The sequence below is a fragment of the Ictidomys tridecemlineatus genome, chromosome 5 (genome assembly GCF_052094955.1).
Source record: "Ictidomys tridecemlineatus isolate mIctTri1 chromosome 5, mIctTri1.hap1, whole genome shotgun sequence".
Taxonomy (NCBI): Eukaryota; Metazoa; Chordata; class Mammalia; order Rodentia; family Sciuridae; genus Ictidomys; species Ictidomys tridecemlineatus.
Genome location: NC_135481.1, coordinates 38,082,091 through 38,109,626, shown reverse-complemented (window position 1 = coordinate 38,109,626; position 27,536 = coordinate 38,082,091). Strand labels below are relative to the sequence as shown.

The window sequence follows — 27,536 nt, the reverse complement described above, 5'->3', positions numbered from 1 at the left end:
CAACCCTACTATGAATAAGCCTTCTTATATCAGAGAAAACATTTGGCATTTGGTTTTGGGGGATTGACTAACTTCACTTAGCATTATCTTTTCCAACTCCATCCATTCACCTACAAATGTCATGATTTTATTCTCTTTTATTGCTTAGTAATATTCCATTGTGTATATATACCACATTTTCTTTATCCATTCATCTACTGAGGCATCTAGTTTTGTTCTACAGTTTAGTTAATATGCATTGTGCTGCTATAAACACCGATGTGGCTGTGTCCGTGTAGTATGCTGTTTTTAAGTCCTTTGGGTACAGATCGAGGAGTGGGACAGCTGCATCAAATGGTGGTTCCATTTCCAGCTTTCCAAGGAATCTCCATACTGCTTTCCATAATGGCTGCACCAATGTGCAGTCCCACCAGCAATGTATGAGTGTACCTTTTCCCCCACATCTTCGCCAACACTTATTGTTGTTTGGGTTTTTTTGTTTTTTTGTTTTTTTTAGTTGTAGTTGGACATGACACCTTTAGTTTATTGATTTATATGTGGTGCTGAGGATTGAACCCAGGGCCCCACACATGCCAGACAAGCACTTTACTGCTGAGCCACAACCCCAGCCCCTGTTTGGGTTCTTAATAGCTGCCATTCTGACTAGAGTAAGATGAAATCTTAGAGTAGTTCTGATTTCATTTTTCTAATTGCTAGAGATGTTGAACATTTTTTCATATATTTGTTGATTGATTGTATACCATCTTCTGAGAGGTGTCTGTTCAGTTCCTTGGTCCATTTGTTGATTGGGTTATTTGTTTTTTTTGGTGTTTAGCTTTTTGAGTTCTTTATATACATTAGAAATTAGTGCTCTATCTTATGTGTGAGGGGTGAAAATTTGCTCCCAAGATGTAGGCTCTCTATTTACCTCACTGATTGTTTCTTTTGCTGAGAAGAAGCTTTTTAGTTTGAATCCATCCCATTTATTGATCCTTGATTTTAATTCTTGTGCTATAAGAGTCTTATTAAGGAAATTGGGGCCTAATCCGACATGATGGAGGTTTGGGCCTACTTTTTCTTCTAATAGGCGCAGTGTCTCTGGTTTAATTCCTAAGTCCTTGATCCACTTTGAGTTGAGTTTTGTGCATGGTGAGAGATAGGTGTTTAATTTCATTTTGTTGCATATTGATTTCCAGTTTTCCCAGAACCATCTGTTGAAGAGGCTATCTTTTGAGACATTGGGATTTTTTAAAAGCTCTGCTGATGATCCTGATGTTCAACTAAGTTTAGGAATAAATGCAATTATTACAAATAATTAAAAGAGTCTAAATAAAAATATCAAAGATGTCATTTTCCACCAAGAATGGTGACACATACCTATTATTCCAGACACTTGGGAGGCTGAGGCAAAAGAATCACAAGTTCAAAGCCAGCCTCAGCAATTTTAGCAAGGTTCTAAGCAACATTGTGAATCCCTCAACAACTTATCAAGACCAAGTCTGAAAATAAAAACTAAAAATGACTAGGGATTTATCTCAGTGGTAAAGTTCCCCTGAGTTTAAAAAGATATCATTTTAAAAAATTATCAGATTGGCAAAGATAAAAGGTTGGTAAGACTCAGTGATGAGGAGGGTGTGAGAAAGAGTCAGCAGAACAGTGCTAGGATATAAATGAAGCAAAATTTTGGGGAGGACAATTTGGCAATCTTATTAATATATAAAACTTACATTGTCTTCCTATTTCTAGGAATTATATTTCCAGGAATCAATTATACATAAACTTTAGCACAAATCTTCCAAGACGTTCAATTTAGCATTATTCTTTTTTTTTTATTGATTGTTCAAAACATGACCAGCTCTTGATAAATCATCTTTCATACATTTGACTCAATTGGGTTTTGAACTCCCATTTTTACCCCAAATACAGATTGCAGAATTACATCTGTTACATACTCACATTTTTACATAATGGCATATTAGTGACTGTTGTATTCTGCTACCTTTCCTATCCCCTTCTCTCCCCCCTCCCCTCCCCTCCCATCTTCCCTCTCTGCCTCCTCTGCTGTTGTTCAATTCTCTCCCTTTTTTTCCCCCTCTCCTTTGCCCATCATAACCTCTTATACTTTTGTGTATCATGAAGGTCTCCTACCATTTCCATATCCTTTCCCTTCTCTCTCCTTTTCTCTCCCCCCATTCGTCTTTGTTTACTGTTAGTCTTTTCCTCATGCTCTTCCTTCCTGTTCTGTTCTTAGTTGCTCTCTTTATATCAAAGAAGACATTTGGCATTTGTTTTTTAGGGCTTGGCTAGCTTCACTTAGCATAATCTGCTCTAATGCCATCCATTTCCCTGCAAATTCTATGATTTTGTCATTTCTTAGTGCTGCATAATACTCCATTGTATATAGATGCCACATTTTTTTTATCCATTCATCTATTGAAGGGCATCTAGGTTGGTTCCACAGTCTAGCTATTGTGAATTGTGCTGCTATAATCATTGATGTGGCCGTATCCCTATAGTGTGCTCTTTGAAGGTCCTCAGGGAATAGTCCGAGAAGGGCGATAGCTGGGTCAAATGGTGGATCCATTCCCAGCTTTCCCAGGAATCTCCATACTGCTTTCCAAATTGGCCTCATCATTTTGCAGTCCCACCAGTAGTGTACAAGTGTACCCTTTTCCCCACATCCTCGACAACACTTATTGTTGTTTGACTTCATAATGGCTGCCAATCTTTCTGGAGTGAGATGGTATCTTAGGGTGGTTTTGATTTGCATTTCTCTGACTGCTAGAGATGGTGAGCATTTTTTCATGTACTTGTTGATTGATTGTATGTTCTCCTCTGAGAAGTGTCTGTTCAGGTCCTTGGCCCATTTGTTGATTGGATTATTTGTTATCTTATTGTTTAATTTTTTGAGTTCTTTGTACATTCTGGATATTAGGGCTCTATCTGAAGTGTGAGGGGTAAAAATTTGTTCCCAGGATGTAGGCTCTCTATTTACCTCTTTTATTGTTTCTCTTGCTGAGAAAAAACTTTTTAGTTTAAGTAAGTCCCATTTGTTGATTCTTGTTATTAACTCTTGGGCTATGGGCGTCCTATTAAGGAATTTGGAGCCCGACCCCACAATATGTAGATCGTAGCCAACTTTTTCTTCTATCAGACGCAGTGTCTCTGCTTTGATATCTAGCTCCTTGATCCATTTTGAGTTAACTTTTGTGGCTGGCGAGAGAAAGGGATTCAATTTCATTTTGTTGCATATGGATTTCCAATTTTTCCAGCACCATTTGTTGAAGATGCTATCCTTCCTCCTTCTTGTAATTTTTTTTTTTTTTTGGTTTTGCATGGTACTGGGATTCAAACCTAGGGCTTCATACATGCTAGGCATGCTCTCTACCATTGAGCTATACCCCCATCCCTGTATTCTTGTAACATAATACACACACACACACACACACACACACACACACACACACACACACATATATATATATATATGGTTGTAGATGGGCACAATGAATTTACTTTATTTATTTATTTTTATGTGGTACTTTACACATGCCTTACACCTGCTAAGCAAGCATTCTCAGCCACAACCCCAGCCCCTATTCTTGTAACTTTTGATGTTTATTTTTGTTTGTCAATTTGGCTTAGCTATGATTTAGAAGTTGCTGATCAAAGGAGGTGGTAATCATCCCCACTCCCTAATATATCCATTGGTCTTAGGCATCTCTGAAGAAAGCAGGACAGCACTCTCCCTTAGGAATCTAATGGCATCCATTAAGTTACAAAGGAGCAGAGAGGCCTTCTGGGGAAAAAAGTTTTGAGACTCAACCCCTGCCCTTTGGGGATTCGAGCTATTACAATGTATATGATAAACTAAAGAGACTCTCCCCCCAACAGACTCATTGAGGTCAGATGACAAGGACAATGGGAGTCCCAGAAAGAAAAGTGCCATAAGGGTGAGGGAAAGTTGGACCAGTATTCTGGACTTAATATTAGGGCTTAGTTTATGAAGCTACAGCACAAGGTTAATGTCAAAACTCCTTTATACTTATTCATCTTGCTACTGACTATCTATTCAGGGAGAACTGGGACCCTGCATGTATGGATTGAGAAAGCTGCATCATTATCAAGTTTCTTGGCGCCTTAGTCTATTTTCTGTTAACAACTGAGACTAGGTGATTTGTAAAGAAAAGATGTTTATATTGGCTCACAGTTCTAAAGGCTGTGAAATTTAAGATCCCACAGTTGCAACTTGGTGAGGCCTCTTGGTGACCAGTCCAATTCTAGCAGAGTGAAAACCACCCACCTCCCTGGAAAACTGCAATAATAGAGCTCCCAATGACCTAATCACCTCCTAAAGGCCCCAATACTTCTCAACATCATCACATGAATGATCAAATCTTAACATGAGTTTTGGTGGAGAGAAAGCATACACAAATCACAGCATGTGGTAAGCAAGTCACTTGGCTTGAGTCCTCACTGAGGTCTCAGGGCAAATGCATTCCTTAGGCTGGACAAATCAGCAGAGATGCTTCATTGGAAAAGTTTAGAATCTGCAGACAAGGATAGGGGTCTGTCTCACAGACAGGGACAATAGCCCTGGGAGTTCTCTGTGCTATTTGGAGGGAAATTTTGAACTGTCTGCCCACTTGACCAGGAGAAAAGAGAAATGTCTGAAATGTGGAGATTATTGACATGTTTTCTGGGCTTTTGAATAATATTCATAGTATCAGAATTTGAAAGTCTATGTGATAATATGATATAGTATGTAGCCATTTATTTTTTTAAAAAATTTTTAATGGTAGAGGAAAACAGTAGCTATTTACTGTTAATAGAAAGAATATTTTACAAACTTAATTTTGCACATATAAAAATATATATATAGTAAAACCAAAATTGATTTCTATGAATATATATGCCTAGAAAAAAGACTAAAAGGAAATAAAATCAAGGGTTCAAGTGGTTGTCTCTAAATGATGAGATTACTGGGTGAGCCACATCCTCAGCCCTATTTTGCATTTTTTATTTAGAGACAGGGTCTCACTGAGTTGCCTTACTTTTTACTGAGGCTGACTTTGAACTCTCAATCCTCCTGCCTCAGCCTCCTGAGCCACTGGGATTACAAGTGTGCACCATCACACTAGGCTGGGAATGTTTGTTTTCTTTATTAAACTTATATTTTTTCTGATGTCTACTCTGAAAATATATTGCATATTATTTACAAACAATAAAACAAAAATTTAAAAAAAGAAAAATTATTTAATGTTAAGTAAATAAAACAAAAAATAAACTTACATTTTTTTTCATTGTTACTATTTATATATGTTAACTATAAAAAGTACATAAGCAGCTGAGTGTGGTGGTGAAGTTCTGTAATCTCAGATACTTGGGCAGCTGAGACAGGAATGCCTGTTTGAGGCCAACCTTGGCAATTTAGGGAGACCCTATCTCAAAACAAAAATATAAGGGACTGGAGATATAGCTTAGAGCTTGTCTAGCATGTGTGAGGTCCTGAGTTCCATCCTCAATAACACACACACACATACACACACATACACACACACACACACACACACATGAATAGACACACACACCTACATAGTCATATTCCCTCATGCCCATTCTCTGAGAGTAGCAGGAGCCATTATTCCTAGGATGGGGACAGGCAGGTCCTCCCAGGGAAGGAATTCTCCCTCAAATGCTCTTCTCCTACCAAGCAGCTGGCCCACTGTCCTCCATCTTTGTCCTGCTCTTTCCCCAACTAAAAATATTTACCTAGTGGAAGAGGCACAGGCAAAGCCAGTGATCGAGCCCAGGAAAGTGGGGTCTTGAAACTATCTAATATGGAAGCCAACTTTGGGTATGAAAAGGGCCGTCAAGCCCAGAAAGGGATTGGACCGATGTAGTGGAAATAGGGCCTTTGTGGGTGGGTAGATTGACTTCACTGTAAGAAAGACTTTAGTCACTTGGGAAGCAATAAGCTTCCGTTCTTAGGATTATGTAAGGATACCAGTCTGAGGGATAGAGAAGAGAATCCTATGCTGAGCAAGGAGTTGCCCTAGAATCCAGATAATCTGATTCAGCTTTTAGATTCTGTTTCTATCTTGCCATGCCCTGAATCTAGGGCACAACTTGCTAATCCCTTCAGATGCCTGAAGCACCTGTGAGAGGCCTTCTGGAAGCCAGGTCAACCTGGCTTGTTGCGTAACATGACAGAGATATCACTGGGCAGTAAACAGAGGACAGGAGAGGGCCAGTCTTCCCTGGAGGAGAAAACAGGTCTTTGGGCCCCAAAAAGTCAAGATCAGTAGGTGGCTAGTCCTCTGCCTTTCTTAGAATCAGCCATGACACTCATTTCTTGGGGCAACTTTGATGGAAACATGAAACCCTTTGACCCGCAGGACTCTCACCAGGTGGCTGACACACCCTCCCGAATGACACAAGTGATATTACGGAGCATCTGCAGTGTGGAGGTGGAGGACTCTAATAAATACAAATCAAAGTGGACACTGAAAAAACTTACAACAAAATTCACAAACTCGAAGAGACAAAACCCACGCCAATGAAGGCAGAGGAAAGAACAGATTTGAAGACAAAGAGACTTCAATTTGTTTCTTGGCTCTGGTATTTTCTAGCTGGGTAGCATCAAACAATTATTTTATTTCTCTGAGACTTAATTTTCCCATCTGCAAAATGAGATTAAAGGTATCTATTTCAAATGATTTTTGTAAAGATACACACACACACACACACATACATTTAATTATATGACTGGCTTGCAGAGTTTGGCCTTATAATAACCCTTAATAAATTGTAGCTATTCCGTTTTGTTTTGTTTTGCTATAGGATAAATGGGAAAAACTAACTGTAGGTGAATATAGGAGCCAAAGAACCTAAAGGTCAGTGTGGGCTGGGGAGGTCAAGGAAAGCTCTGTTCATTGATTATGAAGACATTTGAATGCCTCCTAAATGCTAGAAACTATGCTATCGGTTCTGAGTATCAAAATCAACATGCTACCTGCTCATGTATAACTCCCAGTAATCTCCTCCTCCTCCTCCTCCTCCTCCTCCTGCTCCTCCTCCTCCTCCTCCTCTTCCTCCTCCTCCTCCTCCTCTGTACTGGGGATTGAACGCAGAGGTACTACACCACGCAGCCCCAGCCTTTTTTTATTTACTTTTTATTTTGAGACAGATTCTTGCTAAACTGCTTAGGGCCTTGCTAAATCGCTGAAGCTGGCTTGAACCTACAATCCTCTCTCAGCCTTCCAAGTTGCTGGGATTACAGTCTATGTGTCACTGCACCTGGTTTATTAAAGTAGATTTGATAGATGATGAACAAATAAATACAAACAGTGTATCATTCTCAGCTGTACAATCCTACCAAGGAAGAACAGCAGAGTAGCAATAACAGAGATGAGTTGCTTCAGCTACCAGGTTTAGCAACTGAGACGCAGTCAGTAAGAAGTGGCCAGGTGAAAATTGTCTGGGAAGGTGGGTCACAGGTGGCCTTGAAAACCATGATAAAGATATTAAGCAGAGAAATGATGTGGATAAGATCACTGTGGCAGCTGGGAGGGACAGGACTGTGCAGGACCAGAGGTGGAAGAGGAGAGGTAGTGGCTGGGGTGGGAAATAAATGGTCACTTTGGCCAGGGTGAGAGAAGCCATCGATGGGAGAGGTGTTTCCAGGAAAACCCCTCCATGGTTCAGTGATGGCCTGGGTGAAAAGAGCAGAAACACAGAGGATAACACAGAAGGGTGGTCCTGAGGGCTCGTCCATCAGGTACCAAAATGGAGGCAGATGGAGCAATGGGAGAGCTGAGCCCTGAACTGAGCCTTGAAATGGGGATGAGGTTCTGAGAGACAGCAGAGGGACAGAAGGAAGAGCACTCCAGGAGGGGAAGCAGCAGAATCCAGAGGAGGCAGGAATAGGCTTGCCTCATGCCACGTAGGCGGCACAGAGTAGGGCAAGCCCTGCCAGGAGGGAAGGGTGTGCACAGTGGGCCACAGGGTGTGAACCGGAGGGTGGGGGCTGGGGTGAGGCCTCTGGAGCCAGTTGGAGGTGTCAACCTTGATGTCAGAGATAGTGGGGAGCTGTTAGCTTCTTAGGCCAGCAGTCAGCCAGTCAAGGGTCCACCCATCATGCAACCAGGTCTACGTCAGGGGATAGAAAGTCACAAGCAAGCAGCCCCAGAGCCTGTGCTTCCTGAAAATATTTCCTGACCACCTACACTGATCTCAGACAGATAATAGTGTGGAATGTGGATAGAAGGAGTATCTTGGCTGACAGGTCATCCCTTTCTCATTATTTGCTTCCAACCTCATTGGCTCTTCCTTCCTGGTCCCCTCTGATGCCCCTTCTTTGGAGAGCACAGACCTCTGAACCTTCTTCTCGTCCATTTACCCTGTCCTCTGGAGACCTCATCCAGCTCCATGGCTTTAAAAGCCCTCTGTGTTCTGCCTTAGGTATTCACAGAGGTTATTTCACCAACTGTCTCTTCATTTTCAGACTTGAATAACTGCCCACTTGACATCTCCACTTGGATATTTAAAGTGTCTAAGATAGGGAAGATAGTGGTAGAGCACTTCCTTGCCTAGCACATGTGAGACCCTGAGTTTGATCCCCAGTACCACAGAAATAAATGATTAAAATAAAATATCCCAAACTCTCCAGCCCCTTTCACCATAACCCATTTCTACCCTACTATTCCCCGCTGGAGTCAGGGGGTACCTCTCACTTATGAAGGCAGAAACCTAGGAGTCATCTGTGATTTCTCATTCCATTTTTAATCTGTTTACAAGTCCCATAAATTCTTCCACAAAAATCCAGACTATTTCTAACATCCATTGCTACTACCCCTGGTCAAACCACCACCATTTCTCTTGGGCTACAACAAAAAATTTCCTCAGTGTCTGCGGTTTCCCCTCTGTTTCCCCAGGCTCCATTCTCCACAGACAGGCCAGTGATCTATGTAGAACACAAATAGATGAAGTGGCTCCTCAGATTGAAACCCTCTACTGGCTCCTATGTGCTTTCTGGGGCTGGGGATATAGCTCAGTTGATAGAGTGCTTGTCTTGCATGCACAAGTCCCTCGGTTCAATCCCCAGCACCAAAACAAACAAACAAAAAACCTTCTTTCTGTGGCATCTGGCCCAGTGTAAGGCCTGGACCTCATATTTGACTATTGACTTCTTCCTCTCTTACCCTGCCCTCTGCTCACCAGACACCTGGTTTTCTCTATTTCTAGAATCAATCGACCTTGCACCCACCTTAGAGACTTTGCATTTGGAATTTACTCTCTCTCAGCAATTTTCCATCAATCTTCTCATCCTTAAATCTGAGTTCAAAGTTACCACCTGTCTGATGTTTCCTCCCTGTGTCAGCCACTCACTATCACATATTTTGTTTTTGATATCAGAAAGAGTCCTATTATTTACTTATTGTCTGCCTCCCCCATTAGCACGTAGGTTGCATGAGGTGGGATCTAGTCTGACCTGCTCAGTGCTATCACACACTCAGAATAATACTAGGTGCATAGTGGGAGCTCAATAAATATTTGTTCAATGAATGAAAAAATGCTTCAGATGTGCTTCCTGGTCTTCTCCAGAGAGTGTGGCAACATGCAGGAAGAGCTACCTAAGAGTACAGGGCAGGAAGTGGTAACTCTGAGGAGTGAGGCCAGCATATCTGAGGAGCTGCTTGCTGCAGGGCTACCAGATGGCTGCCCAGTAATGGAGTAATGATCCCCGAAATAGAAAGGCCAGATCCACAGATGATCCTGGAGGGAAACTTCAAGGGCCAAAACGAAGGGCTGAGGAGAAACTATTTGAAAATCAGGGGATTCTTCCCTCAAAAGCTGCCATGTAAGTAATAGAGGACACCACTGTCACTGAAGGTCACACACACCCCTGTCCTCCATGCCACCCATACACGAATACACTCCTTCCCACGGAGCTGTGACTCTTGTAACTTTACTTAGACATTTTACAATGGTCTTAAGAAATAACAACTGACCAGTCTCTGAGAAATTCCATGGAAATTTACAAAAATAAAGCACCTATAAAAACTTGACAACTCACCAGAATGCCTAATAAATTATGACACATACACGCACTGTCTGGAATATTATCCAGTCACTGAAATGACAGTTATGATGTTTAGGCTGCAAACTAGAAAATTTTTTGCTAAAAAACCTCCATGGCATAGATATGTATAAATATTATACGGAGAGCTATATAGATACTGTCTAAGGAGAAAAAGGTTGAAAGGGAGTAGTTATATTGGGATAACAGGATTAAGGTGGATTTGCTCTTTTTAAAAAAATTTTTATAAATTACTTTTATAGATAATAAAACGAAACTATTAGAGACCAGAACATTGGAAGGGTGTGAGAGAGAGGAGATGGAGAGAGGATGGTTAATGGGTACCAGGGTACAGTCCGACAAGAAGAATAAAATAACTTCTAATATTATGTAGCACTAAGATAACTATGGTTGACAACACCATAGTTATCTTAGTGCTACATAATATTGGACTATTTCAAAAATGGACTATTTCAAAAATGCCTAGTAGAGGATTTTGTTCACATGAACAAATGACAAATGTCTGTGATGACAGATATACTAATTAACATGTTTTGAAATGTCATACTGTACCCCATAAGTACATACAACTATCACATGTTAACTAAAAATGAAAATGTAGTTTTAAAAAGAAACTTAAAATTAAACTTGAATAGAAAGTTAAATTAATGTTAAATATAATTTTATTTCATTAATATTAGATAATTAGTGTTCCTACAATTAAATGTCAAAATCAAATATGAAACATTATAAGTCTTTCTGTGGTTGCCTGCATTCCAGCTCTGAGGCCTTTCTGCTCTCTAGTTGCTGAAAAAGACAAGAGGGCCCCCCGGCACCACCTCATTCCTACACCCCAATAGGCAGGGAGATGACAGGGTAGAAGGAAAACATTAATGACAATGGTCCATACTGCTCCAACTTCGTGTGCTCCAGTACTATGTAAAGCATGTTATCATCGCCTCACATCATTGTTTCCCCATAGATGAAGAAACTGACGATTGAAGAGGCTTAAGGAAGTGGTCTGAGGAAACAGGGCTGACAGACAGACCCAACCTCTCTGTTTCCAAAGCCCCACGCTCTTAACCTATTCTAACGAGGATACCACTTTTTCAAATATTAAACCATTGCATTCCAATTGCTGCTGTAAGCTCTCAGCTGCCACCTTTAAGTGTGTGTCAGGAAGCTTGGAGGCCTGTGCAGGCGAGGACAGAACCTTGACCTCTTTAGCAAGGCGACAGGGAGGGAGGCTGTCCCAATTCCCACCTCCCCTTTCAGCATATCAGGAGCAGGTCTAGCTGACTCAGAGTCTTCTGGGAAGAAGGGAGCATGGGGAAGAAGAAAGGCCTGCCTAATGTCTGGGGCTTTGCAGGGAGATGTGTTCTTTGGGAATGGTGGGCCTGAGAAATTGAGGGAAACACTGGGGGCCCTAGACTACTTAATTGTCTCTGAGAAGGGTCACTGGAAGAGGTCCCACTCCTCCATGGAGCAGTCAGCTGGTTAAGGGGTGGACTGGTGTTCCCAGGAGGGCCAGTCATCCCCCATGTGACCCTCTGTGAGGTAGCATGGTGGGTGCTGGGATGCAGGTGTGATTTGGACCTTCTGGGGCCCGGAAATAGAACCCCATGGCCAAAGCTCAGGATGGATCTGCCAATCCAGGCCAAATAGAGAGAGGCACACGCCAGAGGGGCCCTAGGAGGTGAGGGGGCCGTGGTCATTTTTCCCTGTGAGTGAGGCCTAGCCCTGCAGAAGGAAGTGAGGCTCATCCCTGCAGAGCTCAGTCAGAGAGACACAGGAATGCTGGCCCCTCCCCAGATCTCTGGGAGCCTACAGGAGGAGGAGCTGGGAGAGGCAGATCTGGGGCAACTGATGGTTATCTAAAGACTCTCTTTGGGTTTTGTAGCCTACTAAATTTATCAGATGGGACTTCTTAAAGGTGTTCTCTTCACTACCCAGTAGGTGGGGTTTGTGAGGAAAGCCAAATCAGTGTGTTACTCCTCTGAGTTGCATGTGACTACATGTATGACCTTACTGCACACCTGTTATGTGCCAGGCACTGTGCCGGATTCTTCATATGCATGGTATTTTTCACTCTTCTCTGTATCATAGTAAGAGAAAAATCTGCCATCTCAGATTGCTCATTAAGACTGTGTGTGGGGCTGGGGTTGTGGCTCAGCAGTAGAGTGCTCGCCTAGCACGTGTGAGGCCCTGGGTTCGATCCTCAGCACCACATAAAAAAAAAAAATAAACATATTGTGTCTAACTAAAACTAAAAAATAAATATTAAACAAAAAAAGACTGTGTGAGCTTGGGAAAGTTCCTTAACCTCTCTGAGCTTCAGTTTCTTTACCAAATACAGATATTAATCTCTACCTAGCAGAGTATCAGGCACTTACAGATGCATTCAATAAAAAGTCACCACTGTTGTGAAGCTCTTCCGAGCACAGAGGGAGGTACAGACAGGTAGGTGATGGGGAGGAGGTGAAGGGACTCCTCTGGAAAAGGAAAGAATGTTCAAAACACACAACCTCTTAACTGCAGCAATGCAAAATATTTAGAGTCAGGAAAGTGGGGGTCAAATTTAAGGGGCCAGGAACCCTCCCTTAGGAACACAGGCTTACCTGGGAGCAGCCAGGGGACACAGGCAGTAACGGTGGGAGGTGGGGAGTTCTCAGGTGCCGTGGATCTTCACCCTCACGGAAACATCCTCCAGACCTGCTGTCTTCTTCGTCTCCTTGGGGGCTCTGTGGGACAAACGCATCGGTTCCCAGGCCAGGATGGTCTGCCAGGGCCTGGAGAGTCGTCCCAGCCATGTGCACCTCTCTGGGGCTTGGACGGGCTGTGTAGAGCAGGGACTGCTCCTTAACAGCAACGTGTCCTCGTGTTGGGGGCATTCACCGGGAATTTGAGGGGAGTTTTGTAAGAAAGCGAAAGCGATGCCAACAGGAGCCTCCTGAAGACAAGCCAGATGAATTATTAAGGAGGTGAAGAAAGCCAGACTTGGATAAGGAGTCCCACATCTCTGGGAACATTTCCAAGTGACATGGGCCTACTTAGGTAGAGAAAAAATTCTCATACTGCACGGAAGGTAATGGGGAGACAGAATTGGGCTCACAGAGGCAGCTCGGGGTCAAGGGAGGCACACATTTTAGGGCTGGGATCCAGGCTCAGTCACAGGTGCTGACTGCTCATGGGCTATTTTTAAATGTGTGAAACTCAATGTGTCAGTGGGGAGGGAAGGAAGAGAGAGCCGGAGGCGAGGGGCAGAGGCCTGCAGACTGTCCCCTGAAGGAGACTCACTTTCCTGGGAAGTGAGATCCCTCGCTTGTCTCTTGCTGGACACCTCAGACCTCTATGTTGAGCCCTGAATACCTGGCCTGTGTTCAGAGCTAATGATGGAGGCCCCAGGCCAGATTAGATTTTGATAATTTACTCAGCCTCTCATTTTAGGCCTTTCTTTGGTTAGACAGATGCCGTGTTTGGCATCTTAAAGAGAACATCATACACTATGTTAAATATAAAAACAAACAAACAACCCCACCTCCAAAAAAAAGAGACCTCTCTTTGTGTTCTATTTGAAACTGTTTTTAAAACTACATTCAAAATGAGCGCTTTTCTGACTCTGAGTTATCTGGCATCTTCTCTGGCTGGGAACCTCTCCTTCATCCTGGATGCCCTGTTCCAAGCCTCTCTCTCTCTCTCTCTCTCTTTTTTTTTTTTTTTGCAAGGGGGGGGGTGTAGATGGACACAACACAATGCCTTTATTTTTATTTATATATATGGTGCTAAGGATCGAACCTGAGTCCCGCCTATGCTAGGCGAGTGCTCTACCGCTGAGCCATAATTCCAGCCCAAAGTCTCTCTTTTCTGAGGCTGTAGCTGCCCAGTGGACTGTCCCTGGCTTAAACAGCCTATCAGAAACCAAGCGAAAATGGCCTGACTGACCAGAGTTATGTGTTTGGATAGGAGATGTGTGTAAAGTGTTTTTTGTTTGTTTGTTTGTTTGTTTGTGGTTTGCATTTTATTTTTGATGGGAAGTAGCTTGAATGACAGCACTAATAATGATAAATGGAGTAGATGCTTTTTAAAGCACATACTTGGTCTCCTTACAAATCAAAAGCAGTGACCTGAATAGTTGCCAGGTCTCTTACCAGTATGGCTTTAGCAATTCACAAAACATGCTCATGTATGTTTTCTATTTCTTAGGGCCTCATTTCTGGACATCTTCATTAGAAGCCAGTGTGGGCCAGTAAGGAAACTGCTCAGGGAGTCAGTGTGCAAATGCCAGATGTGGCTATAATACTTTGCTTTTTATTTTGACACAAGGGAGAGAAAACAATTGAAATTGGAAGAAAAAAAAAAAAACCAAAGCTCTGTGGATGAAGGTCTCTAATCTACAGGGCATTTGAAATCAGGCTTCCTTGAAGTCAAAGAGAAAGACATATGTAAGATCCAGAAAACCTAATTCTTTGGGACTGCTAAGGAGAGACCTGGATGAGACTAAGTATAGATAGGCATGAGCTCAAGATGAATGACTTAAATACCTAATTGAACCCAGGTGTTCTCATGTCTGTAAATACTATCCTGATTATAATTTAAAAATAAACACAGAGCCAGATGTGGTGTGCATGCCTGTGATCCTAGCTACTCTGGAGGCTGAAGCAGGAGGATTCAAAAGTTTAAGGTCAGCCTCAGCAACTTAGCAAGACTGTCTCAAAATAAAAACTAAAAAGGCTGGGGATGCAGCTCAGTGGTTGAGCACCCTTGGGTTCGATCTGTAGTACCACACAAGATTAATTAATTAATAAAATGATAAAAATAAATAAATAAAATAAATATAGAGATTAGAATGGGGGCAAGTTAAAACTTCTTTTTTTTTAAAATAGTTGTACACAATACTTTTATTTTTATGTGGTGCTGAGGATCGAACCCAGGACCTCGAACATGCAATCAAGCGCTCTAACACTGAGCCACAACCCCAGCCCAAGACTTCTTTTGGTACATATTTTGAAGGTTTAAGGCAAAAGGAAACCCAGACACCACCATCCAGAGCTCTATAGCTACTCAGAGCATCCTGCAGGGTATCTGGAAGCAGGGCTCTGTTCCTCCTGGTTCTGCCCACCCCACCCGTGCAGGAGAGACCCAGAATGGCACTGGTTCTGGGCAGTTCACCTGTTGCCAGTGGGTAGTGGGTATAGCTGAGGGCCCAGGATGAAGAGTAGAAGCAGGGGTAAGGGTAGGGGGCAGGGAATTACAGAGAGAAGCCAACTGTGCCTGGATGTGGGGCCAGGAAGGGAGGGGCCAAGACATCCTTCCCCTGTCCCATCCTGGGACTCCTTCCTTCCTGCCCTCCACATCTCCTCACTGTGGTCCATACCCTGGGGCTGCTGCAAGGCAAGAACTGCAGTGAGGAGACAGAAGGAGGTAAGAGAAGAACCCCTTCCTGAAACAGAACACAAGTCTGCCACAAAGCTGAGGCAGCCATGGAGGCCCCCTCTCCACCATCCATGTAGTTACCCCAGAAAGATTTCAGGTGTGTAGCTCAGAGCAGCAAGCATGAGTTTACTGTAAGGAATAGGAAAAGGGAAAGGAGGACACTCTTGAGGGAGAGAGTGCAGGTCTTCTCAGAGAGGAGAGGACAGGGGGCCCCTCCTGCCCTCTAGCTTTCTTGAGGTGTTATGGGACAAACTATATGTGCCTTGACCAGACAAACTCCATTTTATGCTGAGACTCCATTTCGAATCAGAAATACTTCTGTGAGAAAACTCTGCCTATGATATCCATCCTGCTTAGCACACCCTGCTTAGAAAGGCATGACAGTTGGAAAATGTTTCTGTTATTCTTATACAATATATTATTGTGTTCTCTTTTTGGTTCCCGTTTTTCTTGGGGAACATACCCTGACTGTCTGACTGTACTGGGTCATTCTGACCCACTCCCGACATTGCTACGGTTTTGACTTACTGGTAGCTTGTGGTTTGGGGCTATGAAGAGTGTACCCTACCTTCTGCAAGTTGTCAAAGGATGCAGAGGTGACTTGCCTGCTGCCCTTCCATCCCACCGACAAATTAAGGCGTCCGAGTCTTGCTCCAAGAACAGACCCAGTGATTTATTTCAGATGTGCCACAACAGGGGGTCCCAGGGACGTTTCCAGAGAGTCCTGCCCAAGCCCACCTTTTGACTGACAGCATAGGAAATGCACAGACAACCTTGAAGAAAGGACAGTGTGGTGCTCACAGAGTGTTGGATTTTTTAAGGAAACTGAATCCTCCTATTTTTGCCTCAGTTTCCTTCCCCTTTACTCTGTGAATAGGCCTCCACAAGCTTTCTTTGTGGGGGTCTTGATGTTTTGGTTGCCTGAGAGATTGGGGGATGTGATAGTTTGGGTGACCAAGGAAAGTCTAGGCCACCTGGTAGGGTGTGGCATGATTTTGAAACACTAGTTTTTTCTAAGGGGATGTAACAATGGCTGGGGGAGGTTTTAATAATCCACGCCCCCATCTTCCAGGTGCTTGTCTATCAGATAAGGCTTCCTGTGGCTTTAGTGGACCTTCAAGGTCCTTCCCCTGCACACCCATTCATGGCTGACTAGCTACTAACACTCCCTCCTGCATACCCTCAGGGGCTTAGAGTTAGGGACTCCCACGGGGAAGTGGAGGTGAGCCCTCGTGCCATTTCCAGATGGAGTCCCAGAGACTTTGAATGTGATTATCCTTTAAGAATGTCAATAAGGGGCATCTCCAGGCTTCATCTAGCTCACTCCCCTGTAAAACTCACCTCCTACATAATAAAAATAAAACTAATCAAAAGAATTTCACCAATGAATGAACAACACCAATGAATATTCTGGCACTGAGCATCACATGACCAGAACCATTCCCATCTCTCTCAGGGCACCTGGTCCCTGGTCTCCATTCCAGCCTGCCTGGGTACAACCAGGAACTGGGAGGCAGCACAGTTGTCACTCCTGGGATTCTTGGTAATACTGGCCCCAGATGGGTTGAATCAACATTGTTACTAATGGAAAGTGTGTTGTGCACTTAAGTGCACACACTATGTTTGAGCTAAGTGCCTGATACGTGATAAGGGATTGGGAAAAGGAGAAATGGACGGGAGAAAATGAGGAAGGGAAGAAAAAGGACGGGAAAGAGAAAAGCAAGGCAAGTCACGAGGTGACTGGCAGAAGTGACAGCAGCAGGAGAGGATGTGAAGAAAAAGGAAGACTTTAACACTGTTGGTGGGACTGTACATTAGTACAGCCACTGTGGAAATCAGTATGGAGGTTCCTCAAAAGACTAGGCATGGAACCACCATATCCAGCTGTACCATTTCTTGGTATTTATCCTAAAGAATTAATTCATCTTACAAAAGTGTGTATGCATACCCATGTTTATAGTGCAGAATTCACAGTAGCCAAACTATGGAACCAGCCTAGGTGTCCATCAATGAATGAATAGATACAGAAAATGTGGTCTATATACACAGTGGAGTTTTATTCAGCATAAAGAAGAATAAAAGAATGTGATTTGCAGGAAAATGAATGAAACTAAAGATGATTATGTTAAGCAAAATAAGTCCAACTCAGAAGGCCAAGGATTTTATGTTTTCTCTCACAAGCAGAAGCTAAAGAGGAAAAAGGGAAAGAAAGATGGGGATGAATGACATGAGGAGAGGACAAAAGGGTGGGAGATGGAGGGGAGGGGGGAAATGCTATAGAGTGATATTGGCCAAATTATATTTTAATATTGTGTGCATGTATGAATATGTAACAACAAATCCATCCCATCATTACGTTAAATGTGGAAAAAAAACTAAATAAAATTTTAAAAATAATTTTTAAAAAACATTAAAAATCTATAGGAAGAAAAGGAAGAGGAAGAGGAAAAGGAGGAGGAGTAAAGAGGAGAAGATACAGCAGCACTTCATGGTAACAAGCCACAGAGAAAAAAGTGAGATGGTCACATTGAAGGATAGTGCATTTGGTCCTGATCTGTGACTTTGAAGTTAATATTTTAAATTCTTTCTTTTTTGAGCTTACTATAGGGATACTGCTACATCGATGTTCAAAGCAGCATAATTCACAATAGCTAGACTGTGGAACCAACTTAGATGCCCTTCAATAGATGAATGGATTAAAAAATGTGGCATTTATACACAATGGAGTATTACTCAGCACTAAAAAATGACAAAATCATGGAATTTGCAGGGAAATGGATGGCATTAGAGCAGATTATGCTAAGTGAAGCTAGCCAATCCCTAAAAAACAAATGCCAAATGTCTTCTTTGATATAAGGAGAGCAACTAAAAACAGAGCAGGGAGGAAGAGCATGAGAAAAAGATTAACATTAAACAGGGACGAGAGGTGGAAGGGAAAGGAAGAAGGGAAATTGCATGGAAATGGAAGGAGACCCTCATTGTTATACAAAATTACATATAAGAGGATGTGAGGGGAAAGGGAAAAAAAATCAAGGGAGAGAAATGAATTACAGTAGATAGGGTAGAGAGAGAAGATGGGAGGGGAGGGGAGGGGGGATAGTAGAGGATAGGAAAGATAGCAGAATACAACAGACACTAGTATGACAATATGTAAAAACGTGGATGTGTAACCGATGTGATTATGCAATCTGTATACGGGGTAAAAATGGGAGTTCATAACCCACTTGAACCAAATGTATGAAATATGATATGTCAAGAGCTTTGTAATGTTTTGAACAACCAATTAAAAAAATTCTTTCTTTTTTTTACAACCATGGGGGAAGTTTTAAATTTACTCTGTAAACAAACATTTTCAGGAGAAGTATAATAATCTAATGGTTTCTATGTATGACATTTTATGAAAAATACCTAAATTGACAATGGTAGGGGGAGAGGGTGGAAGGGGGCAGTATATTCCTGTTATATTCCGATTGTTTATAACAGAAAAGTATTTTAAGTTTACATAATTCTATTTTTTTTAAGAGAGAGTGAGAGAGGAGAGAGTGAGAGAGAGAGAGAGAATTTTTAACATTTATTTTTCAGTTCTCGGTGGACACAACATCTTTGTTAGTATGTGGTGCTGAGGATCGAACCCGGGCCGCACGCATGCCAGGCCAGCGCGCTACCGCTTGAGCCACATCCCCAGCCCAGTTTACATAATTCTAAATAAATGAAAGAGGGAAAAAGCATTTTCCAGAGCAAATATAATTAAGCCAATTTAATTTCTTGTTCAGTTTTCAACAGAATATTTAGCTATTTTCAATGTTTTCACTTATTTTTGTTGAGATCAAGACCTTTCCACATGACATTTTCCTATTATAGACTTACCTTGATAAATTTTCTTTCATAGCCATATTTCTTAACAATTCTAACTTTTTCCAACTCATTTTTTCCCCCAGATGTAATTCTCAGAAAGTTTTGTATGTGGAATTTTTGCTCTTATTGGTCTTATTTTGCATTGGTTATTCCTAAAAGTAAATCTCACTGCAAATTGGATAAAGAACTGGTAGTTCACCTATTTTTTAGTTGCAAAAAAGCATTGATAGAGCTGGAGTTGTGGCTTAGTGTAGAGCTCTTGCCTTGCACATGCGAGACCATGGGTTTGATCCTCAGCACCACATAAAAATAAGTAAATAAAATAAAGGTATTGTGTCCAACTACAACTAAAAAATAAATTTTAAAAAATGCATTGATAAAAAAAAACCAAAATTTTCAAGGCCTGCTTAAAATGACAGGATGCTTTGTTACATTAAAATGATTGTTTAGCTGTAGAACCAACTTAAATGCCCTTCAATAGATAAATGGAATAAGAAACTGTGAGATATACACACACACACACACACACACACACACACACACATGCACACACACAATAAAGTATTACTCAACATTAAAAGCATAAAATTATGGCATTTGCAGGTAAAAGGATGGAATTGGAGAATATCCTGCTAAGTGAAATAAGCCAATCCCAAGAAACCAAAGGCTGGAAGTTCTCTCTGATAAGTAGATGCTGATCCATGGGAAGAATGAAGGAACTTTGGATTGGGCAAAGGCGAGGGGCATGGGAAGAGGTAAGATGGTGGAATGAGACGAACATCATTACCCTAGGTACATGTATAATTGCACAAATGGTGCAACTCTACATCACATACAACCAGAGAAAAGAAAAGTTGTGCTCCATTTATGTACAATGAAATGAGATACATTCTTCTGTCATGTATAACTAATTAGAAAAAATAAAATTTAAAAGTTAATAAATAAATACATAAAATAAAATAATTATTTATGATGTGTAAAATCCTACAGATAGAATAAAAGGTGCCCTCAGTTTATTGGAGCAGGCTCTGGAAAGGAAGACTGTTGTTTAATAAGAAAGCCTTTTAGTGAGAAACAGAGAAAGAAGATCATGTAGAGAAAGGGGTTGCACCAACCTAGATGTCCTTCAGTAGATGAATGGATAAAGAAAATGTGGTATATATGCACAATGAAATATTACTCAGCAACAAAAGAGAATAAAATCATGGCATCTGCAGGTAGATAGATGGAGTTAGAGAATATAATGCTAAGTGAAGTACGCTGATCCCAAAAAACCAAATGCCGAATGTTTTCTCTGATTTAGGAGGCTGATTCATAGTGGGGATGGAAGGGGGAGCATGGGGGGATTAGATGAACTCTAGATAGGGCAAGGGAGTGGGAGGGGAAGAGAGGGGGTGTGGGGGTAAAAAAGGTGGTGGAATGAGATGGATATCATTACCCTAAGTACATATATGCAGACATGAATGGTGTGAATATACTTTATATACAATCAGAGATAGGAAAAATTGTGCTCTATATGTGGAATATAAATTGTAAGGCATTCTGCTGTTATATATTAATAAATTAGAATAAAAAGAAATTTTAAAAAGGGAGGGGTTGCAGCCAGGTGCAGTGGCACACACCTGTGATTCCAGTGGCTTGGGAGGCTGAGGTAGGAGGACCAGAGTTCAAAGCCAGCCTCAGCAATTTAGCGAAGCCCTGTCTCAAAATAAGAAAAGGGCTGGGGATGTGGCTCAGTGGTTAAGTGCCTGTGGGTTCAATCCCAGATATTGAGAGAGAGACAGAGAGAGAGAGAGAAAGGGTTTGCCACACAGACTAACAGTATCATGCAGTTCTGAACAATTCTTCATAAATGCTTGTGTTAGCTACCTTTCCTACACTGTGACAAAACAAATGATAAATTTATTGGGAGGAAAGGTTTATTTTGACTCAGAGTTTCAGAAGTTTCACTGTTACTATCCATGGTGGTTTGGCCCTGTTGCCTTGGGCCTGTAGGGATACAGTATATCATGGGGGAGAGCATTCTGGAAGAGGCCCGATTACCTCATGATGGTCAGGAAGCAAACAGAGAGGGGAAGGTCCCAATCTCTTCAAGGGCACACCCACAATTCCTAGCTTCCTCCCACTAGGCTTCACATCCTAAAGGTTCCATCACCTACCAATACTGCCATAGCCTGGTGACCAAGCCTTTAGCACACTGGGCCTTTGCAGGACATTCAAATCCAAATTATAGCAGTGCTTAAGTAAAAATTTCTGGAATAGCTCTGGGCACATTTAACTACTTAATTGTATAGGGTAATAGTCTATCTTCAGGGTTTGGAGGCTGAAGACTTCACGAGTATTCCTTTCATCTGTACCCCTTCAATTTTGGGGACATGAATAAGAAAAAAAATCAGAAATGTTTTTAAAAACACACATAATAATATTATATATCATTTATATAAACAATGGCTAGGGTCCCATATAGGAGGACTCTCATGTCTCAAATATTTATATGTAGCAGGAAGGGGGAAATCGACACAGTTGGCAACCGTTACTTGAAAAAAAATTAAATTGTTTTATGTTTTCCCAAGAATGAATTGAGATTCTGTCTGATAAACAGGTTTGAACAACAGATGCTACTATTATTATTGGGTCCAAGCAGGCTCTGCCTCAGGTGCTCTAAAAATTTGGGGGAACAAAAGCCCATTTATTTTTGCTCCAAAATGGGGGCATGGGACTTTATCAAAAGGAGCAAACATTCTGCAGTCATGCATTCAAGAAGATAATAATTAATTGTAATTTCTCCTCAGAGTTCCATGGAAAGCATCCTAGGTGGTATCAGGAGACAGAAAGGCTAGCCTCAGCTTTCTCAGTTGGCCCCTGATTCCACAGAGGATGTGCCCACCCATGCAGGAGATGATGGGTGTCACCCCCACCCCAGCTCTTGGGAATATTATTAGCCAAGTTTCTCAACTTTCCTGAGCTTGGTTTCTTCATTCAGAAAGCAGGAATAACTTAGAAGTGTGAGAACTAACACTGGCCAGTCATAGACTACAATCCTATTAGTTTCTTTTCTGCCCAACCCCTATTATAGAAAGTGCAGTTTCAGACCCACAAGGTTTACCAAAAATTCTTTGGTGGTTTCCCCCACATGTGACATTCCCCTGAATGTCACAGCTATTTCAATGGTAGGTTGCAAGTTACGTGAGGAGGAAGGGTGTGTTTTAGAAGAGGGGAAGGCTATTCCCATCTCATACAAGTGAATGCCACATTGGACTCTATGAACAGAATCCTCAATTTTTTCACTGAAGCAAGAATTCTGTTGAACAAGATAAGCTGGGTTAAGCATTTGAAGATGCTTTTGAGGTACTGATGCAACATTCATCTGAGAATCTTCAGTACTCCCCAGATTACAAAAATTATCTGGCTTTCATTAACCATTATCCTCACATTGGAGGAAATTCCAGCTGCTATGGAGGGTTGCCTACAGAGGACACTGTCTAGAACTGGAGAACCATAATAAGTGTGGGCTTCTATTTTGAAGGAAATATTCCTTAACCTCTGCAGAACATAACCGAAAATCAGTTGTGTAAACTGCTGTTTTCCAGCAAAGGGGAGGAAAATGGAGGAGGAAGCTCGGGCAGCTGAAACCCCTTTGGGAGTCCCTGTGCAATCCCCAGATGGCATCTTGTATCCAGTGTGTTAGTAAAATCAAAGGCATCTTTCAGTTTGTATTAAAAAAAAAAAAAGTAGTGGTGGTGGTCAGAGGAATCTTGCTGAACTTTGTGGGGAAAGAAAAAGCAATTGGAAGAGCATGACTTATCAGAAAATAACAAGAGCCCTGAGGAAATATAGGATTGGGGAAACCACCAAATTCCAGAGAAAGCTTAGCTACCGATTCAGCAAGGACATTCTCCAAAAACCCTCTACCTCATTTCTTGGGGAAAGAGATCCACTCATAGTCTGTCCAACCTGCTCAGGAATATTTGTTTAAATAACTGGAATGCAAATTATAACTATATATAACTATATAACTATATAACTATATATATATATATATATATATCAATGAAAAAAAGAAAGCATAGTTTCAATAATCCAGCAAAATACCAGGCTTGATTCCTATGACTATTATACATATGGTGCAATTCCTAAAATGGTCTCAAGGTAACAACTATTATTTTTTAAAAATAAGATATATTGTCTTTGTCTCCCACACAGGAGAGTGTGTCACTTGGTGCCCTCTGCATCCACAACTCTTAGGAATTCATCATGAAGTAGGAAATGGAGACAGGGGCCTTAGTTAGGATTTCCCTCATTCTAGGGGAAGAATGAAGAAGTCAGGGGGTGTGGGGGGGGTAGGTAGCCCAGGGCACGGAGCAGCTGAAGTTGCAGGTAGAGACCCTTATAGAGCCTGTTACCCTGGTAGAGCAGGCCATGGGGAAATGTCTATGACACTGGTGTCCATGTCCTGAGCTGAGGAACTAGAGGTGGGTCTAAGCTGGGAAAATGGGGGTCAGCCAAACTCCCTGTCCCCAGGGGTGTGGAGCCTGTGGTATGCCCTGTGATGCCCTCTAAGCCTCACTCCAGGAGAGGGGGTAGAGGGGAATCAGGTAGAGGGGAACCACCTAGACTGTCCAGCAGTGGGTGAAGGACAATGGGAACAGCTGGAGCAGATGTATTTCACCAGTGCTAGGAGACAAGGGCAGGACAATGACAGAGGGATACAACTGTCTATTTCAACAGTGACACCATGTGGTACTGAGAGCAAAAACAGAGGAGTCAGCCTCTCCTGAGGACTTTCATGGCCAGAACTCAGGCCCTTGAACCAGGTAAGCACCCCTGTGGGCTTCATGGTTCTTAATGACGGGAGAAACCCAGGAGGAAAGAAATATTTCTAAGCTAGGCTGGTTGGAGTCTCAAAGTCAATGAGTTTGATAGTTTAAGCAAATATAAACTTAATTTGAACTCCAAGTTAGGAAGTGATTACACATTAGTGTGGTTACCTTGGGGGCTAGTCGAGACCACAGGCATAGAAACCGATGACACAGAACACCATTGTCAGGCTGTGAAAAGCTCCTGAGTAGGAAGAGATCTGCCCCTTCCCAGATGAGATGGTCTCAGGCCGCTTGCTCTTACTCTTCCTCCTGTGTGCCTAATACAGTGGCCCTGCCATCCACCCAGTTGCTCAATGGATTAGTCAAGACTCTTTGGTTTTAAGTGTCAGGAACTAAACTAAACAAACTTAAGCATAAAAAGCAATTCATTGTTTCACCTAATTGGGAGGGATATAGGATTGACTCACAGAATAAAAAGAATGAAGATTCTGGCAAATTGAGGAAGGACCGAAACTGGGATTAGAAGCATCTGGGACTCTCCTGCTGTCATTTGCAACCCCAGCATCAGGGGGAAGTTTGTTCAACAGGCATCCTTACTTTAGGGAAGGGCTCTGATCAGCTCACTTGAGTTAGGTGTCTGCTCCTGGGCTAATCCCCAGTGCCTAGGAGATGACATACTAAGTCGTGATCACACCCTTTGTGATGCCACTGGGAAGGAAGTGTCACTTACTTGGTAGCCACAAATCCAAGGTTCCTTTTGTCCATTATGCACATGCTGGTACCCCCAGATTTATTTTAGTAAATGTTTAATTCAAACTTGACATATATGAAGAAAAGTGCATGAGTCCTCAGCCTGAGGCTAGGTGACTTTTCATTATTTGCTGTGGTTTGAATGTTTGTCATGTGCTGGAAACTTAATCCCCAAAGTCATAGGTTAATAATACTTAAAGGCGTGGAATCTTGGGAGGTGATTAGGTAATACGAGTTTTGCCCTTGTGAATACATTAATCCGTTCTTAGATTAATGTGTAAATGGGTTAATGAGTTGTCTCTACAGTGGGTCTATTATAAAGTTTGGCTGGTTTGAGCCTTTCTTGTATGGGGCCCCCTCATCGTGTGAGTCCCCACACCGCCTTGGTTCTCTCTCCAGAGTCCCCACCAACATGAAGGTCTCCCTAGATGCAATACCTCAACCTTGGATTTCCCAGTTCCCAGAATGAAAAGAAATGTTTGTTTCTTTATAAATTATTCAGTATCACGTATTCCATTGGAGCAATAGGAAACAGACCAAGACACTGTTACACACACCTGTGTAACCAACACCCTGATCATGAAATAGAACATTCCAGTACCTGAGAACCCTTCTGTACTTTCCTCCAATCATGGCTCTCCTCAGGGCAAACACCATCCTGATTTCTAACATAATTATTCTGGTCAGTTTTGGAACTTTATGTAAATGCAGTCATTTGGTATTATCAGTCCTCCTCCTTCTTTTTTCAGTACGGGGAATTGAACCCAGTGGCATTCTACCACTGAGCTATGTTCCCATCTCTTTTTATTTTTTACCTTGAGACAGAGTCTCACTAAGTTGCCAAGGCTGGTCTCTAATTTGTTTGTAATCCTCTTGCCTCAGCTTCCCAAGTCACTGGGATTACAGGCCTGTGTCACTGCACTGGCTCAGTATTATTCTTTTATATCTGGCCTCCATACAGTCAGTTTTATGTTTACAAAATCTGTTGTGTGTGATGCAGTGTTTGTTTCCATATCTACTTAGTATTCCATTACATGAATACACCAAAATTTATTTATCCATTTTGCTGTTGATGGACATCCTAGCCATGGAGAGGGAAATCCCAAGTGCCACTGGAGTGTGAAAGTGCTGAGAGAGACTTCACTTAGGTGCTTAGGACTTTGAATTTTGCTCTAAATTATGTCCTTCATTGAATATACCTATAAATGCTAGTTGCTAATTAATGTATAAGATCACCACATGAGTTTCAAAGCATATTTTATGAAAAGGTTTACAGAATAACAAACATGCTTTGTGCTGGTAGGGCCCATTGTACCCCACTGGGCCACTGTGGCCCAGCCAGGCAAACTGTCTTGGCAGCCGTGGCATTATAACATGCCCCCTGGTGGTAGACATCTGACTTGCACTTTAATTTAATTAATTGCAGGGGTTTTTTTTATTCCCCCTTTTTAACTTGTTATCAGTGATACATGACAGTAGAGTATATTTTGACATATTTTTACAAAAATTAATTATGTCTTACTCTAATTTTGATACCAGTCTTGGGAATGTACATGATATGGAGATTCACTGTGGTGTATTCATATATGTACATAGGAAAGGCAAGTTAAATTCATTCTGCTGTCTTTCCTATTCCTATACCCCCTCCCTTCCCAGGGGCAGTTTAAACTGGGATTTTTTATGTGCATAAAATGTTACATATCAAGAATAGAAGTATTTTGGACTAGACAGAGGAGAGTGAAGGGAGAAGAGGGGGTACGGGGGTAGAATGAATCAGACATTATTAGTCTATGTGCATATATGATTAGATTATCTGTGTAACTACATCATGTACAGCCAGATGAACGAGAAGTTATACTCCATTTATCCATGATGTGTCAAAATTCATTCTAGTGTCATGTATAGCTAATTAGGACAAATAAAAATATATATTTAAAAAGAAGTGCTCCATCTCCATGGGGATGTATCCAATCAGGATACAGGCTCATTTCTAAAATAATTATATAAATTTTAAAATAACAACTACCATTTATCAGCACCTACTATGTACAGGGTATTATGTCAAATTCTTCACCATTAGTAGCCTGTGTAATCCTTCCAGCATCTCTAAAAGGTTCTGAGGTTGGAGATGGCAAAATCACTTGCTCAAGGGCACAGAGCCATCTCAGCATCTCCTTTTACAGATGGGAAAGAGGGTAAAAGAAGTTCAATGATCACAGACAGAGCCAGGTTGAACTCCAGCCTTCTCCCACAATGATGTCTTCTGTCTTTTCTGAGTGGTTATTCCTAGCTGTTCAGTGCTCCCTCCAGTTCATCCCCCACAGACCAGCCCCCTCCCCAAGGAAGGCTGTAGTCAGGGGAAAGCTCACACTCTCACCTGGGGCTCTTTGCTGGAATGCAAATACTTATGACCCCCTTTCCCCCATGCAAGGGGATAAGTTGTTTTTCTGACTAGTAGAAACACAAAACCTTGACTGGGTCAATAGTCCTGGTGGGTGGGATAACACACCTAAGGCCAAGAGCCATCTGGTGTTTTCTCCATCTTCCTCTGCCTGGGCAGAGTCAGGACAGACAGTTCTCTGTCTCTGCTTCCCTGCTCAATGCCAGATGTTAAGTGA

At 42.0% G+C, this 27,536-nt stretch overlaps 1 pseudogene; it reads left to right on the top strand.

Annotated features, from left to right (window-relative positions):
• The first annotated feature begins 22,498 nt into the window (after positions 1 to 22,498).
• On the top strand, positions 22,499 to 23,356 carry LOC101956017 (transcription factor Spi-C pseudogene; annotated as a pseudogene).
• The last annotated feature ends 4,180 nt before the right edge of the window (positions 23,357 to 27,536 follow it).